The 6444-nt window shown below is 40.1% G+C and overlaps 1 long non-coding RNA gene across 1 annotated transcript; it reads left to right on the top strand.

Annotated features, from left to right (window-relative positions):
• The first annotated feature begins 852 nt into the window (after nucleotides 1–852).
• Nucleotides 853–4336, top strand: LOC309439609. Its single transcript, XR_014184041.1, has 3 exons — nucleotides 853–1171; nucleotides 3495–3578; nucleotides 4235–4336. It is a non-coding gene; the product is annotated as an uncharacterized lncRNA (long non-coding RNA).
• The last annotated feature ends 2108 nt before the right edge of the window (nucleotides 4337–6444 follow it).

Below are 6444 nucleotides of genomic sequence, written 5' to 3'. Positions count from 1 at the left end.
CAGTCATGCAATGACAGTTGTGGTTCCTTTTCTTACCAAAAATATGAAGCCAGTTGTCGCTTAAAATGGCAATTTCCGTTTGTCTGCAGCAGCCCCCTTCCTGACAGAGAACAGTGTCATTGTATTGCCATTATTTTTGATAACTCTTCTACCTGTCCCTATTTCTGTAAGACAGGGATTTGAAGATCATCTGCGCCAACACCAAAACCTAGATTCAACGTCTGAATTGCAAACTTTAGGTAAAATATTTTCAGAATAATTTAGAAGCAGATTCAGCTCAAGAGATCCAGAGAAAATAGTCAGGAAAAACTAGCGTTATATGCAATAAAAAGGAGGAGGATATAGAGGCATAAGAACAGCAGATAAGATACAAATAGGAGACAGGGAACAGAAGCTGGTTGAAAACAGGATATAAAGGCTTATTAATATCTTTATTTTAACACACACAAAAAAATACCAGGTCCTAAAATATGACACTTTCATGGCAATGACCACATCATCAGGAAATTTGCCTTTTGGGGCAAAAGGGACAGACTTGCTCAGGAGCATTACTCCAGCCTTATTATTGAGATACCTTTTCTTCTACCCCCATTTCAAGCAAGGGCTTCAAGCAAGCCACAGATATACACACACAAAACAACTAAGAAAAGAGAAGTGGGCATTATTTCAGACAATGAAAACAGAGCAAGTTTTTCATGCAGATGGCTGCCTTTGAAATCTGGCTTGCTTTCAACACGTCAGCGTGGCTATATATCTTTCTGAGTTACTGTGACAAGAGCTGAGAATGGATGGATGGCTGTTTTACTGCAGTTTTTGATAGCAATTTTCAGAGATTAGGACGGTTTTGGAAAGACAAGTTTTAGAGTCCGCTTTCAGAAGGTGCTTGAGATTAGCGAGTAACTTTAGTTAGCCCGATATCTCCTTCAAGGATGATAGAGGTTGAAGGAAAATCACTCATAAATGAGAACTGAATCTTATCACACTCTTCTTGTTTAGCAAGGGCTTTTTCAGAGGTTTGCCAGAGCCAACTTCATAGCATGCATTTCAACAACAAGAAAGGGCTGTGATCAAGGGAATAAACGTACTCCTGAGTGCGATGCATTTGCACTAGCACAGTATGTGGCCTCTTGCACTGGTTGGACAGAAATGGGATCAGCAGGCAATAAAACAGGTAAATTGTCTTGGTGCTTATATTAATTATCCGCTTTTTAACGTTTTTTCATCCAATTGTTTGTTCTCCTTGTTGGCTTGCTGGTGTCCTAGATTTACCTTCTGATCTCAGCCATTAGTCTTCCTGCCCCAGTGGGAAGTCACATCATTCATCCAGTGTGGTAAATTTCGTGCAGCTGATTTCACAGAAGAATTATAATGAATGCTGCTAGTTTTAATCACTGTATTATCAAATTATTTTTATGAGGTAATTTCTGGAGAAAGGAAAATAATAATATGCATGCGATAAACTGCCCTAACTCAACCAACACCCAAAGAGAGGGGCTGCTTAGCTTAGCACTGACTGGGGTCTCTTATTTCATTTAAGAATAAATTTATCTTCCTTCTGACATTCATATCTGCTTTATACTAAGTAAAATTATGCTTTCCATCAAATTTGGGTCATGTCCACTGAATCCAGTCATAAATGAGGGAGTGAAACTATAAAACATCTGTTCCTAAAACACTGCTAGGAAGGGAAAAGTTAGTGTGCCCATCAATACTTATTCTCTTTCTCTCATGTTATTCACTAGTGGTACAGGAACTTCCCCAGGCCTCACTGTTTCCATAATTTAATTGTGTTGTAAGTCCTTGTGGTAGATAACTACATAACAGTACTTCCAGGAAAGGAAGATTGGGAGGGAAAGGTAGCATCTTTTGCTAGCCTTGATTACATATTTGGAAAAATCAGATGTGCTGTTGGATTCTGAGACCCTGCAGGTGACTCTGTGCTTGAAAATGTTGTATATCTGCTCTGGTGAATGATGTCAGCTGTGCAGCCAGCCTCACTTTCTCTGCCTACCACAGCTACAACATCACTGCTATTAAAAAACACAAAGAGGATTGTTCTTTTCTTCCAGGCTTCCATGGGCTAGAAAAATGATTATCGTATGTCCCTTAAGATATTGGGAGGGAAGAAGCAATATTTTTTATATCAGCGGGCAACAGTTTATCTCCAGCTGTTGTCTGGTATTATCTTCTGATCACTCCAATCCCTCCTGGTTCACATCAGTTGCGATAACTCAGTGCTGAAGTTGGGCACTGAATCCTCCAACTCGCTTCTGGATATGGCCCCCACACAACCCACCATCAGACCAACAGCTCCTGCTCTGTTTAGACCAATAATTCAGATACACATTTCATAAGTGTTAACTTCTGGTATCAGCTTTTATAGACACAGAAAATAGCTTTCAGTCCCCCAGCATCCATATGCTGAACTGCCAGATTACACAGATGCCCTTTTTTAAAGTTATAATTTGCAAAGTCTCATTAAATTCATCATTAAATCACTTCTCTGTCTTAAGCAATGCTATGCTGCTACTCAAACTGTTTTCCAGGCATTAAATAAGTCATTTTAAGTGTGGGTTTACCCTAGATAGTGCCTGTTTGTGAAGCTGTGAATCCTTGACCCAAAATTCACTTTTCAGTTACATGCAACTAACTGCCCAAATGAACTTTCAGAGGAATTTAACTTCTGCACCTTTGACCATACTTACGTACTGAAGAGAAGCAGAAGACAGGAGAGAAAAGAGAGGCCAGAGAAAGGCCCAAGGTCAAACAGAAGGTGAGAGCCAGGGCAGAGCTGTCCCATCTCAGCTCTGACCGTGTGCACCAGGTGCTGGTCATGAGCTGCCTCCCTCTCTGGTGTTTTCTAACAGCGATTCACTCTGGCTTCGTAAGCTGACTGACTGTGCTTCTGCGGGGTGAGGATATTTGAAAAGGAGAATACAGGATCCTGTATTTTTCTCACTATAAGCTAGAAGAATAGAGTTAGTGCTTGGATTAGTGTTTATTCATGACAGTTTTCCAGGATGTTGTAATATATTAAACGCAAATATTTATACTAATGCACTTTCATAGTTCCCCTTAGACTGGGAAGATGGAGAGTGTTTAACAAATCTGTTAGTTGGCTATGGCTGTTATTTTCCTCTGAGGCTCACAGCAGTGATTTGTAATGTTCATTTGAATACCAACAGCCTCCCATCAAAGACAAGCTGGTATCCTGACTTCACAGACCTCCTGTTTGCACAAAAATCTGTGTGTGTATATAGGCCTTGCTATATTTGCACTTAACCTCGATATAGCTATGCTGCTGGAAGACAAGTGTGACACAGGCTAAGATGTTTTTGACCAGTGCTATGCCAAGCTATATCAGCAAGCATATACATATAGCTTCTTGACAACAAACGAGCTAGCACATCTGTTAAATATTTCTTTTTCCATTAGAAAGCAAGCAATCAGAAATCTCAGTGCTGGATATGTTCACATTTTTGGGGCTTTTTTAGCTGCCCTGTGCGTGGACCCTGTGAGTTCTACAGTCTATCATCACAGTAACAGTACTGCTGGATGGCTTATTCTTAGAAACGCAGGTTTGTATGAGCAGAGACTATTTCTTGGGCTTTCTCCAGTTTAAACGTTCAAGTTTGTGCAGTTTTTCCTGTGTTTGTATGCCCTGAAGAAAAATAAGGTAACATCTGTGAACAACACATTAATTTTCTGACCTTGTCTTCAACTCAAGTTGAGGAGCTTTTGACGGATTGGCCACCATGTTTCCACATTTGGATTTTACACATCAAGTTAGGGAATAGGCACAGCCCAGATCAAGAGTGTCTCCAGGTAGAGTCATCTGTTTCCAGGCTGTAAAATTTCAAAAGTTTAAATGGATTCATCTCTGAGTACTCCTCGGATGCCATTTTGTGGTAGCTTTATAAAAGTATGACTCAGAGCATGTAATTAATCCCTACATCATTTCATTCTTTGACAAGTTTTGCAACCAATGGAACTTCACAATAATGGTGAAATTATTTTATATCAAAAATGGCAGAATGACTCCAGCTGTAACATTTCTGCTGGGGCTATAACAACATGTTTATTTCTGTGCTCGGGAAAAAAATAAATCTATTAAGGATGGTTTTATTCCACTTTAAACCAAGGAAAAAATTGTGAGATCCAAGAATATCTGTGCATATATATAAAGTTTATTATAGACTTACATAGTTAAATTTCTTCATGATTTGTTAAACAGGGAGAAGAGCTGGAAGATCTATTACTTTAATGATTACTTAATGGGAGAAGTCTACTGAAGTTCTGGGACAGTGTTCACAGAATTATCTATACTGCTTGAAGGTAAATATCCAAATTGCTTTCAAAGTCTGATTCATTGAATATAAGAATGTCGGTGCGGCATCAGAATAAAGATTAATTTAGGTAATTCATTGTCAAAGGCCAGTAGCAGATGCTTAGAAATGAGCACCAGCTTTTGGCTTTGGATTACAGCTTGAACCAAGATAACAGAACGCAATTGCCAAGAGGGAAGGATCTTGCTCTTTCTTTCAGCTTCTGTACCCCCAGCTCCTGGATTCGTAAACCCCAGCTTCCCAGCTTGCCTGTGCATTTCTGGTGCTTGTCCAGACACACAGTGGGCAAATTCACTGAAATGGCAGAAAACTCACTCAACTAATTTAAAGAAAAAAAGAAAAACAAACAACCAAAACCACAGAAATGTTTTTGTCTTTGGTGAGTTGCCTTATGATCAGTCAGATCACAGAGCCAGACTGAGGGGTCACACACCTGGGATTAGTGGATATGGAAGGAAAGGGCAGGGAAGGCAGGATAGGAGAGAGAATGAAGGGAAGAACTAAAAAGGGGGGTCTGTGGAGTGAGACCTCCCAGTTCTGTCAGCAGCGAGACATTTACATTAATTTAGCTAAACCTTCTATTTTTGCCTTTTTGGCACCTACTAGAAAATCCAGATCGTAATCCTGATCGTAACAGAGAAGCATTTACAGTGGGTGGAAGATCTCTTTCCTGAATGGAAATAACTAATTTACAATTTATCAACAAGTCTGTACAAGGTTGTGGGTTGATTGATTGATTGATTGATTGATTGTTTTGTGCATTACTTTACACTCATTGTCCTTGAGTTTCATTGCCTATTCTATTGACCAGTCATTCAACATCATGCAATCCTTCTGCAGCAGTTCCCTGTAGGCTGCACTAGATCTCTGTATCCAGAAACTGGTTTATCATCTGAAAACTTTGTGATATCACTTCTTAGCCTTTTTCCTGTTATTTATTTATATGTTGAAGAATATAGATCCCAGCACTGAACCTAGAAGGATCACGATAGCTGCCTTTCCACTGGGAAAACTCTGTATATAGTTTGGTGTTCTTTCCCACTTTTTAAGCAGTGAGAGGGCTGAAGGGCTTTCAATTAGGGGCACTGTTGCCACCTTTTTTGGAAGGTGACAAACTGATCAGTTGAGCACTGATTCTGTCCATATGATGGATGACTTTCCTGTACAAAAGTCACGTTGATACATTTATCATATTTACTCTTCATTCTCTTCTTCAGTTGGGAAGTTTTTCAGTGATTTTCACCAGAGGCAGGGAGCCCTTGATGAAGATTGGTACCATGCTGCCACCTTTCATTGCTCCATCATTTTGTCAGTGCTAGATCACATGTCATGGTAGTTCCATAGCTCAAGTGCTTTAACCTCTTGAATAAAAATCATATGAAATGGGTAGTTATTCATTGCTCAGTTTCTCAGTTTGTTCCAAGTCATCCAGTATTGACTCATTAAGTTGAGGCAGTTCTTTCCAGTGAAGAATATCTCCCTTGTAGGAAATTCATTGATACTTTTAGGGCCATTATATACTTCTGAAAAACTCTGAGGTTCTTTTGTAGCTGAACAATATGTCAGATCACAAACACTAACTAAATAGTCATTGTGGTAGGCAAAATAACCCCTCTGCAAATGCAGGGTGTGGGGTTTTTTTTATAGGCAGAAGATTATTTTGTGTGTGTGTGAATGTCCACACGTCCCCGCTGAAGGAAGATCTTGGAAATGGGGGATATCAATAGAGGCAAATGCTAGGGGTTGCCCAGGAACCTTGGCTGGTAAAGCTGCAGACTGAGAACTGCAAGCAGCTGCACAGCAGGAACCAGCCTGTCTTGCAGCCTGACCCTCCCAAGCCAGGAGGGATCTTACGTCCTGGGAGGGAAGTCAAGACCTAGGGGAGATAGTCCTGCTGGAAGAGTACGAGCATATGAAATAATCAGTTGGTTCTTAAATAACAGCCAGTATCCAGATCCACTCTGGACTGGTTACTCTGTCTTACCCATGACAGGCATGAGTCAGGCCCACTATAACTTATGCTTTGAGTCTTGAAATGTGCTTTGATCATGTTTTCAACTGTTGCTTCTCGATTAGTAATATAAGAACTCCACTATTA

Source organism: Streptopelia decaocto (assembly GCF_964273445.1).
Source record: "Streptopelia decaocto genome assembly, chromosome: 1".
Taxonomy (NCBI): Eukaryota; Metazoa; Chordata; class Aves; order Columbiformes; family Columbidae; genus Streptopelia; species Streptopelia decaocto.
This window is presented reverse-complemented; position numbering and strand designations above follow the sequence as displayed.